Genomic DNA, 12,269 nt, shown 5'->3' with positions numbered 1-12,269 from the left:
ATCCTTGCTCTTTAATTCTGTTTCTTGAATATAATAATTAATAAAATAATAATTTTATAATGACGCATCCTCTAACACTTTATTTTTGAGATCATATATTTTAGCCACTTCTGAGTACTCTTAAACATACCTTCAACTGTATACTTATCCTTTGAGATATTTGCCATTATTTCAACAGTAGAGCTGAGGAAATTGTAACCTGGAAAATTTCAGCAACTTTCACTCAACTAGAAAGTGAGCAAACCGATCTCCGCTCCTAGGATCTCCTTCTGGTTCGGCCCGCCTGCCTCCACTCCTCCCTCCACCATGTCCATCAGGGTGACCCAGAAGTCCTACAAGGTGTCCACCTCTGGCCCCCGGGCCTTCAGCAGCCGCTCCTACACGAGTGGGCCCGGTGCCCGCATCAGCTCCTCGAGCTTCTCCCGAGTGGGAAGCAGCAGCTTTCGGGGTGGCCTGGGCGGCGGCTATGGTGGGGCCAGCGGCATGGGAGGCATCACCGCAGTCACGGTCAACCAGAGCCTGCTGAGTCCCCTTAACCTGGAGGTGGACCCCAACATCCAGGCCGTGCGCACCCAGGAGAAGGAGCAGATCAAGACCCTCAACAACAAGTTTGCCTCCTTCATAGACAAGGTACGGTTCCTGGAGCAGCAGAACAAGATGCTGGAGACCAAGTGGAGCCTCCTGCAGCAGCAGAAGACAGCTCGGAGCAACATGGACAACATGTTTGAGAGTTACATCAACAACCTTAGGCGGCAGCTGGAGACTCTGGGCCAGGAGAAGCTGAAGCTGGAGGCAGAGCTTGGCAACATGCAGGGGCTGGTGGAGGACTTCAAGAACAAGTATGAGGATGAGATCAATAAACGTACAGAGATGGAGAATGAATTTGTCCTCATCAAGAAGGATGTGGATGAAGCTTACATGAACAAGGTAGAGCTGGAGTCTCGCCTGGAAGGGCTGACTGATGAGATCAACTTCCTCAGGCAGCTGTATGAAGAGGAGATCCGGGAGCTGCAGTCCCAGATCTCGGACACATCTGTGGTGCTGTCCATGGACAACAGCCGCTCCCTGTACCTGGACAGCATCATCGCTGAGGTCAAGGCACAGTACGAGGAGATCGCCAACCGCAGCCGGGCTGAGGCTGAGAGCATGTACCAGATCAAGTATGAGGAGCTGCAGAGCCTGGCTGGGAAGCACGGGGATGACCTGCGGCGCACCAAGACTGAAATCTCCGAGATGAACCGGAACATCAGCCGGCTTCAGGCTGAGATTGAGGGCCTCAAAGGCCAGAGGGCTTCCCTGGAGGCCGCCATTGCAGATGCCGAGCAGCGTGGAGAGCTGGCCATTAAGGATGCCAATGCCAAGTTGTCCGAGCTGGAGGCCGCCCTGCAGCGGGCCAAGCAAGACATGGCGCGGCAGCTGCGTGAGTACCAGGAGCTGATGAACGTCAAGCTGGCCCTGGACATTGAGATCGCCACCTACAGGAAGCTGCTGGAGGGCGAGGAGAGCCGGCTGGAGTCCGGGATGCAGAACATGAGTATTCATACGAAGACCACCACCGGCTATGCAGGTGGTCTGCGCTCGGCCTATGGGGGCCTCACAAGCCCCGGCCTCAGCTACGGCCTGTGTTCCTGCTTTGGCTCTGGCGCGGGCTCCAGCTCCTTCAGCCACACCAGCTCCTCCAGGGCCGTGGTTGTGAAGAAGATCGAGACACGCGATGGGAAGCTGGTGTCCGAGTCCTCTGACGTCCTGCCCAAGTGAACAGCTGCGGCACCCCCTCCCAGCCTACCCGTCTTGTGCTGCCCCAGACCCTGGGAGGGAGACCGCTATGTAGGGTACCACTGGGAGCAGGAGACCCACCTAAGGGCCTTCAGCCCACCCACAGGGGAGTTTACTACGTGGGGACCCCCTTGCCCATGCCTCCAGCTATAAAACAATTCAATTGCTTCTTTTTTTGGTCCAAAATAAAACCTCAGCTAGCTCTGCCAAAAAAAAAAAAGAAAGAAAGTGAGCAAACCAAGTAAAGTTTCCAAACTTTAACGCTCATTTTTTATGAAGAATTACACAGTACTGTGTTGTGCAGGTCTATTGTGCTGTTTGGAGAAAGTTCTTTGGAGGCAAGGCAAAGAGCAGCTGATGAAGGGAGACATACATGGACAGAATATTGTTATACTTTCGTGATAATAGCTGAAAATTATTTTTCCTCTTTCACTAAAACTTTCCAACTAAAATTTCTAAATACATGTTTCTAGATTGCAGTATCCATTTTTCTCTCAGGTTTTGACCACTAACTTCTATCATTCCATCTATTTATCCCTTATCCAAATACTTTAATCCTACCATTCTTTTGGCCCCCATAAAAAAAAATAATAATAATAATAAAAAAAAAAAAACACCTCAGGTTCCTCTGACCATATGTCTCTGTAGCTATTCAGAGCTCTTTCCATGTCCTCACTACCTTTACAACTCAGTTTAGACGCTGTAGTTCTTTACGTGCAAATAATCTTCAATAGTCCTTTGCTCCTCTGTCCCTTAGTCCGATTCACCTGTTAAACTTTATCTCTGGACAAATCCAACTGGATAGCTGAATAGTTTTAAAGAAATTTAGTAGAATCTATGAATTTCAAATTGTGTTTCAATACTGCCAGACAATTCTCCTGTGCTTTCTCATTCTCTGAGATAACTGCGTCACATCGTTTGCTTATATGAGTATGTCTGACTCTCCTGGCCTCCCACTCTCTGGTTGCTTTGCTTCGTAGTTCCTAGCAAAAATGGAGAATCAGCTGAGATTCATCTACACCTCTGATAATCAAAGCCAACAATCTTATTCCACATTTTTATGTATTATAATCCTCTCTTCTTGTGTAATAGAAGTGTCCTTGTCCCGGGCAAGACCAATCTTTCCATTTGTGCTATGCATCTCAAATAAGCTTATATTATTATAGCACTATTTTTCTTAGAGTAGTAACAGCTGTTGGCAAAATAGAGGCCAAAATACAAAAGACAATCACAAAATAAGAGTTCAAAAGTCTTTCACATAATAGTTTAAGACCAGTTCCTGATTGTATATAAAAGGCTTATATTTATGTATAAAAGGCTTTCCTTCATTTAATGATTCAAAGACTAAGGTTCCTTCTAGCTTATAGATTCAGCTTCTCTGGGGTTGTGTCATCAGAATAGAAAGGAGGTCATGGATCATAGCATACATACATATTACCTGAAAGTGAGGCAAATCAGTTTCTCTCACATTCCATGGGTGAGAACTAATGGCATAGCCATACCTGGAGTTGGAGTAGGAAGTGTAGTCTCCATCTCCAGTGGCAGGCAACTAACTATAAGCAAAAACTATGTTTTGAAAGGAAGATCAGAAATTCTGGGGTCCTTTGCCATAAGAAACCAATAAAGGAAATCAGGAGAATAGAAAGTCTTGTTTCAAAATAATGAAAAATAAATCTAGAAGAGTGCTTCTTTTCCTTAAAAGTTTCATAAAGGAATATGTGGTAAACTGCTTTAAATACTGTTGAGAATTTGGATGAAATGTAGAAAAGAGACTATTGAAACTAGAAGGATCTAGATTATCTTTAAAATTAACAAAACTCGTTCCAATGAGTGACTGAGAACTTCAAATGATGTGGGCCGAGGAAAAAAAAAAAAGGGATTTGCCTATTTTGCCTATTGTCAATATATACAACACTTTTGAGTATTTTTGCTATAAAGTTGAGTAAGGAAATGATTCAGTAAGTTGAAGGATGACTTGATTAATTTTCAGAAAGTATATAGATATACAAGTAAATGAATAAAGGAAGGTACAAATATAATGTAAATATTTTGAATATTTTTGAAATTGCTACAGAATATTTGTTCATAGTGTTGCATCCTTACCTCACTGAAATATTTATGACTTTGTTGGCTGTTGTTACTTTTTCATAAATAATATTTTTCTTGATTGGAATACTTGCAACCTTAAGAAATCTGTCTTGGTGGAGTGCCACTGCTGTCTTCTCACTTATTCCTTTCAAATAAACAGGACTTTCACAGATAAGCTTCAACATGAGTTTTAATTACTTGACATTTTAATCCAAATACAATATTTAGCATTATATTTTGGTACAACCTGAAAGTAAGAAATTTAGTTCAAATGAATCACACAATCTTTAAAAAAAAAATCTCTTTGAGTAAAAAGGAAAATACAGTCTAAAAGAGGTTTTGGTACCTTTCTATATGTATTTTTAGAAAAACAAGATGCCTATTTTATATTCTCAATATTTACAAGAATTCCTGCATTATTTCACTCATAGTAGGATAGATCACATAGTAATATTTTCTATTGCCAATTTCTCCCAAATACTACACTCTCCGACATAACTTCTTGGGATTCAGGGCAAGTACATTTCTAAATATCTCAGGACCATGTTGTCAACTCCAGCTTATTCTTAGATTATTTATTTTTATCAGATGCCCCAGGTTCTGAGCAAGAAGCCATGTAGCTGAGAGCATGTTGAGAATATGCCCTGGGTACTGTTCCTACTAGCACCTCCATATGAGGCTGCACAGTTTGTGCACTGTAAAGAGAAGCCTATCCCTAGGAGTGAGAGGCTAAAATCCAGCTTACTCTTTGCTCATTAATCCATGTTCACCACTACAAAGCTGTATCACCTGAAGCAAGAGGCATCTTTTTCTCATTTGTCCACATACAGGAGACTTCCGTTTATAACTCATACAAAATTGCTATGTAGATTGATGGTGGCTCTGATACCCACTTTTCTGGAAACAGTCCAGATAATACAAATATGTAACAGGTGTATGAAGAGTTGTCTTTACCCACAGTCTGCTTCCTTTACTGTCTTTTGCTTCTCATTACGTAATCTAAGAGTTAGCACACATTGATGTTCTACTATGTTTGCTTTTCTAGAAATCTTATATATATTTTTCTTTCACATTGCCTAAAACAAGCCTTCAATACAAGTACAGTTACTTTCATTTTAAAGAAGAGTAAATTGAGATTCAGAAAGCTTCATCAACTCACCGTATACTTAACAAATAGCAGAAACAGTTTTTGAGCCCGTAACCCTGAAGCCAAAGCTCATTTCCTTTTCAATATGCATTTTAATATTTATCCGATTGGCTATAGAAATGCTTCTCATTGGTGAACTATTTAAATATGTTCTTTGAAATATGTCAATCATGCTAAAGCCTCACAATAACACCACAAGCAGAGAAGGCAGTTATTAACACCTTAATTCCACAGAGGAGAATGCTGAAGCTTAGAAAGATGAAATGACTTGCCTTTGACCACAACCTCTAATTGGTAAAAATAGAATAAGTCCACGTATTCAGATTCATTTTGTCTTGCTCTGTCCCTCTTGGCTATATATATATCTTGTTGAATAAATTATTTAAATTGTATATAAGATGAAAAAATGCCTTTGACATTTTTACTTCTAGCCAAGACAGTATAACTAGACCAATTTAACCTCCTGCTTGAAACAAATTAAAAACTGTACCAAATATATATAAAAACAATCTTTAAGAGATCAAGCTACAAAGGGTAGTTAATCCTGAGAGATAGAAAACAGATAATATGAGTTCTTCAATTTCTCCAGCTCACTGTCTTGAGAGAATTTCCATACTGCTGCCCAAACACAGGAAACCCAGACAGAGTTTAACTATCAGCCTGAATCAAGGAGACGGAGTCTGGAAGGTCAAGGTGATTAGAGTTTACAGGGTACACTGAAGATCTTCAGTGGGTCTCCTCCAGTCTCCAACCAAACATTGATCAGTGCATGCATATGAGGAGGCTACTACAGGATGGGAAAGAACCAATAGGAGAGAAGAAATAATCCCTAAATTTATATAGGGCTAGAAATATTTCATTTTTGCATGAGTCTGAATGGAAGACTTTATAATGTGTGGAGTATTGGATAGAATTCTGAGAAAGGTTTTGCCTCAGTAGGAGTGAGAGGGATGAAGGAATAATTAGACCTAGACTAAATTCTGCCTGGTTCCACCTAAGAAAAGTTAATATTTGGGGCCAAAAGGATAAAATTGTTCATAATTAACAATTTTCCAGAGTGTATTATATTAGTCAGTTTTCACGCTGCTATAAAAATACTACCTGAGACTGGGTAATTTATAAATAAAAGAGGTTTAATTGACTCACAGTTCCACATGGCTAGGGAGACCTCAGGAAACTTACTTTTTTGGCAGAAGGTGTAGGAAAAGCAAACACCTTCTTCACAAGGTGGCAGGGAAGAGAACGCACAGGGAAAACTGCCACTTTTAAAACCATCAGATTGCATGAGAACTCCCTTACTATCATGAGAACAATATGAGGGAAGCCACCTAATGATCCAATCACCTCCCACCAGGTCCCTCCCTTGATATGTGGGGATTACAATTTGAGATGAGATTTGGGTGGGGATAAAGGACCAAACCATATCATAGAATAAAGCACAATTATGTATAAAAATAAAAATATATTCAGCACCCAACAAGGTAAAACATTTATCAGGTATACAAAGAAACAGGAAGATATGTCTCATAATAAGGGCAATAATCAATTAAAACAGGCCCCAAATGACATAGATGATGGGATTAGTAGACAAGGACATTTAAGCGGTTTTTGTCATATTTCTTATGTTAAAAAAAGCTAGAGTTTATACTGAACATGAAAGATTTCATAAAAGACCCAAATCAAACTTCTACAGGGAAAAGTACATGTTTGAGTGAACAAAAGTATACTGGGGGGTGGGATTCAATATAGATTAGATACTGCAGAGAAAAAAAAATAGCTAATCTGAAGACACAAAAATGCCATCTATCCAAAACAAAAACAAACAAACAAACAAAACAACGGGGAAAAAAAAGAAAAATGAAGTATCTGTGAGATAACTTAGTTTCATACTATAAGGCTGAGACCAAAAGAAGAAAAAGAGAAACAAAGACATTCAAATAACCCTGCTGGATGCTATATCACATATTAGATTGGCTTCTTCAATATGCACTTCAAACTCTTGTGTATGTGTTTATTGTATACTGCAAGTGGAAAGTTAAAAATAATATCCCTTATGGTGGTTTGCAGCTAGGACTGTGAATATCAATTAGCTCTGCCAGTTAGATACATTTGTTCAAGGCCATTAGAACCCAGTTAAGAGATCAGAGAGGTAGTGGAGAAGATAGTTCATTGCTGATTGTGTTTGTACTAGTTGTGTTCCTAGAGCCATCCACTTTGTCAGAGACGTTCTGATTTCTGAAGTCAGGTAAGAACGGTACTTTCCTAGAAACTGTTACATGGACTGTGACTTTCTGATACCTAATTTTACTAATAGTTGTAGATATAATGCTTCGTTGGCAGGATTGGTTCTATTGTATTTAATAGAATTACCAAAGTGTAACTGACATACATACAATACAGTGTATAATTTGAGATACATATATATGTATCCACATGCATATCTCCATGAAGCCATAATCACAACCAAGATAATGAGCACATCTATTATCTCATTAATGATAAACCCTAAAAAGTTTATCATTGCTGCTTTGTAATCCCTCCCTTTTGCTACTCTCCACTATTGTCCACCTCCCATCCCCAGGCAACTATTTATCTGCTTTCCATAACAGATAAATTTTCATTATCTTAAAATGTATATTAAGGGAATACATTATTAATACACAATTTGTGGTGTTTTGTCTGGCTTTTTAAATAATTATTCTGAGATTCTTTTATGTTACTGCATGATATTACTTCATCCCTTTTTATCACTATGTTGTACACCATACTGCAGATATACCATGGGTTGCTTATCCAATTACTTGATGAACAGTTGGATCATTTTCAACTTGTGGCAATTGCTCAGCTGTTATGAGCATTTATGTACTAGTCTTTGCATAACTATTTTGCTATCATTTGTCTTGAGTAAATACTTAGGAATTGAATGGCTGAATCATAAGATAGTTGTATGTTTAATTTTTAAAGAAACTTCTAAACTGTTTTCCAAGTGACTGTACCATTTTACATTCATACCAACAATTTGTGAGACTTCCATTTACTCCATATCCTTACAACCATTTTATTATTTTATTGGCTAAGCTATTATTGTTTAACCATTCTAATAGTTGTAGTGAGATCTCAATATACTATCTGTTCTAATTTCTCCAATGACTGATGATATTGCACATCTTTTTACGTAGTTATATGCAATCCACATGTTTTATTGAAAGAGTATTGTGCCAAGTTTTTGCTCAGTTTAACTCTTTTCTTACTCAGTTTAGTGAGTTCTTACATATTCTGAATAATGTACTTTATTAGATCTGTTTGGCAGCACTTTGTGGATTGTATTTCTTTTTTGACAGAAACTTTCAAAAAGTACAAATGTTTAATAAAGGTAAATTTATCAATTACTTTTTAAAAATTAATTTTGCACTTGGTGTCTTATCTGTGAAATCTTTGTACAACCCAAAATTAGGAACTTTTGCCCAAGGAACATTGTCTTGATTATTATAGCTTTATAGTAAGTTTTGAAATTGAGTAGTTTGTGCCTCTGATTTTTTTTCTTTTTCTACATTATTTTGGCTATTCTAGGTCTTTTATATATCCATGTGAATTTAATAATATGTTTGTCATTTTCTGCCCAAAATAAAGAAGCATGATATAATAAGTTTTGATAAAGATTGGGTTTCACCTATAGATTACTTTCAGGAGAACTGACATTTTAAAAATGTTGTCCTTCCACCATGTTCATGAAGTATCTCTCAATTTATTTAGTATTTCTTAAACTTCTCTTAGCCATATTTTGTAGTTTTTATATACAAGTCTTACAGATCACTCTGCTTTATCCTTAAATATTTCATAATTTTGATGCTACTATAAATTGCATAATTTGTTAATTTCATAATTGTTAGCAATAATTGTTCCATTGCTAGTATATCAAAATAAAACCAATCTTTATGTATTGATAGTGTATAATAAAAACCTGCTAAACTCACTTAATGATTTTTGTAGGTTTTTGGTTGATTCCATGAGATGTCTACAAGACAGATCATTTGATTTGTGAGTAAGGACAAATAAAATTTGCCCTTTTCTTATTTCTATCTAATCTGAATGCTTTTTATTTCTCTTTCTTGCCTGTTTGCATTAATTATAGCATCCAGAAATATGTTGAATAGAAATAATAAGAGCAGATATCTTTTTGTCTTGTTGCTGATCTTGGCAACAAGATTGATATTCAATCTTTCACCATTAAATATGATTTTAGCTGCAGGGATTTCACAGATACTCTTTATCAGGTTAGGTGAATTACCTTTCATTTCTACATTTCTAAATGTTCTTATCAAGAATGAATGACGGCCAGGTGCGGTGGCTGACACCTGTAATCCCAGCACTTTGGTATGCCTCAGGCATGTGCATTGCTTGAGCTCAGGAGTTTGAGACCAGCCTAGCCAACATGGCGAAACCCTGTCTCTATTAAAAATACTAAAATTAGGGCCGGGCGCGGTGGCTCAAGCCTGTAATCCCAGCACTTTGGGAGGCCGAGACGGGCGGATCACGAGGTCAGGAGATCGAGACCATCCTGGTTAATACGGTGAAACCCCGTCTCTACTAAAAAGTACAAAAAACTAGCCGGGCGAGGTGGCGAGCGCCTGTAGTCCCAGCTACTTGGGAGGCTGAGGCAGGAGAATGGCGTGAACCCGGGAGGCGGAGCTTGCAGTGAGCTGAGATCTGGCCACTGCACTCCAGCCTGGGCGACAGAGCGAGACTCCGTCTCAAAAAAAAAAAAAAAAAAAAAAAAAACTAAAATTAGTTGAGTGTGATGGTGGGCACCTCTAGTCCCAACTACTCAGGCAGCTGGGTCAGGAGAATTGCTTGAAAATGGGAGGTGAAAGTTTCAGTGAGCCTGAATCATGCTTCTGCATTCCAGTCTGTGCAACAGGGCAAGAACCTGTCTTAAAAAAAAAAAAAAAAAAAAAAAAAAAAAAAAAAAAAAAAAAAAAAAACAGAAGAATGTGGGTCTTGTTACTTTGATTATTCTAGTTCCTTTATATTTCCACATGAGTTTAAAAATCAGTTTGCCATTTAAGAAAAAAGTTTTGAAACTCTGTTAATAGGTGTACACGTTTAGGATTATTAAGTCTTTCTTTAGAAATGATTTATCATTATAAAATTACCTCTTTACTCCTAGTAATATTATGTACAATTACTCTGACATCTAATTTCTCTGATAACAATATAGCCAATCCAGCTTTCCTTTGATTATGTTTGCTAGCAAGTTATATTTTTATATCATTTTACATACAACTAACTAGTTTTTGTTTCTACATTTCAAATGCATTTCTTGTGGGCAGAATGTATATATGTTTCACTTTTTATTCAATCTGACAATGTCTATCTCTTACATGGTATATTTGGACCATATACATTTTGTGTAAATATTGATATGGTTCAATTTAATCCTATTGTCTCCCTATTTCTTTTCTATTTCTCTCAACTGTGTGTTTCTTTTTCCACTATTTTTGACTTCTTTTGGATTACCTAAGTATTTTCTTATGAATATATTTAATATCATTTTTTGGCTTATATATAACTTTTGTTATTTTAGTGGTTGCTTTATACTTTATGGTATATATCCTTGACTTATTACATTATACTGTTATATGATATTAAATGATTATACATATCATTTAAGAACCTAAAAATAGTGTATTTCCATTTCTTTCTACAACACTTTTGCTGTTGTTTTATCTTTAATTATAAATTTATAATAAAACTTCCAATGCATGCTTATTATTTTTTACTCAATTATCATTTGAAAAGATTTAAATAAAAATATTTTCCATATTTAACCTCAGAGTTTCCATTTTTCATGCTTATAATTTTCTATGTTCATTCGTATTTCCATCTAATACTATTTTTCTTTTGACCAAGCAATTTTCTTTTACATTTTTTATACTATGGAGTTGCTGATGATAGATTCTTTCAACTACTAAAAACCATTTATTTTTCCTTATTTTCTGGAAGATACTTTCACTAGATATAGCATTCTAAATTGATTTTTTTCTTTCAGTACTTAAATAATATTGCTTCACTGTTTTCTCACTTACATTGTTTTTGATGAGAAATCTGTTGTTATTGGCATTGTTTCTCTGTATATACTATGCCTTTTTTTCCTGAGATTTTCTTTTGAAATTTTGAAGATTTTCCCTTTATCCTTTGTTTTATTTTTTTTTATTTTTTTTTATTTTTTTATTTTTTTATTTTTTTATATCTTGCTATAATTTTCCTTATGTTTATTCACTTAAGGTCTGTTGAACTTTTTGGATCTTTTTAGTTTTCATAAACTTCAAGAATTTTAGCCATTGTTTCTTCTACTAATTTTACTGACCCTCTGCAGCTCTTTTCAGAAACTCTTATTACATCTATAGTAGATTGCTTGAAGTTGTCCTGCAACTCAGTGATATGTTAATTTTTAAATTTATTTCCTCTGTGTGCCTCATTTTGCTTCATTTCCACTGTGACATCTTCAAGTTTATTAATCTTCTTTTCTGCTATGTTTACATAGCTGTTAGTCAAGTCCATTTTTTTAATCTCACAGTGTAATTGTCATTGGTAAATTTCTATTAGGTTTCTTTCTGTATATTCTGTGTGTCTTTCTGTAAGAGCACATGGAATACAGTTACAGCAGTTTTTAATGCAATTTTTTGATAATTCTAACATCTGTGCCTTTATTGTTTTGATGGATTGATATTTCTCCTCATGAAAATATGATGGACCATATTTTCCTGATTCTTTGCATACTGGTAATTTTGATTCAGATGCATTTACATTGTGAAATTTACCTTGTTGGTTGCTAGATATTTGTGTATGTGTTTATGTTTTCTTCATTTGAATCATTCCATTAGTATTTGTTATTTAGAATCAGTCATTTTTGGCCTAGTGCAATCTTTCCCCACTACTTCAGTAAGAGCCTCTGAGTGCTTTACCTAATACCCAATACATTATATTGTTTTTCCACTCTGGCTGATGGGAACTGTTAGTATTCTTAATTTTGATTTAACATTTTTCTCTAACCTTTTCATATTATTTTTTTTCTAGCTTAACTTTGGGTGGTTTTCTCACATGAAGGGGCTGACAAGTGCTATGAGAAATACCTGTGGTGACATTTCACAGATCTGCACAGTGTTCTCTCTGTGCAGCAATTTTTGCTGTGTTATTCTTTCTCATGAACTATGGCTGTCTTGATTTCCCTGCATTCTCAGCTCTGTCTCTTCCAATC

At 36.8% G+C, this 12,269-nt stretch overlaps 1 pseudogene; it reads left to right on the top strand.

Moving 5' to 3' along the window:
- Positions 1-291: 291 nt before the first annotated feature.
- Positions 292-2,004, top strand: LOC102128426 (keratin, type II cytoskeletal 8 pseudogene; annotated as a pseudogene).
- The last annotated feature ends 10,265 nt before the right edge of the window (positions 2,005-12,269 follow it).

The sequence above is a fragment of the Macaca fascicularis genome, chromosome 11 (genome assembly GCF_037993035.2).
Source record: "Macaca fascicularis isolate 582-1 chromosome 11, T2T-MFA8v1.1".
NCBI lineage: Eukaryota > Metazoa > Chordata > Mammalia > Primates > Cercopithecidae > Macaca > Macaca fascicularis.
The sequence above is the reverse complement of the archived record's forward strand: the minus strand, read 5'-3'. Positions and strand labels throughout refer to the sequence as shown.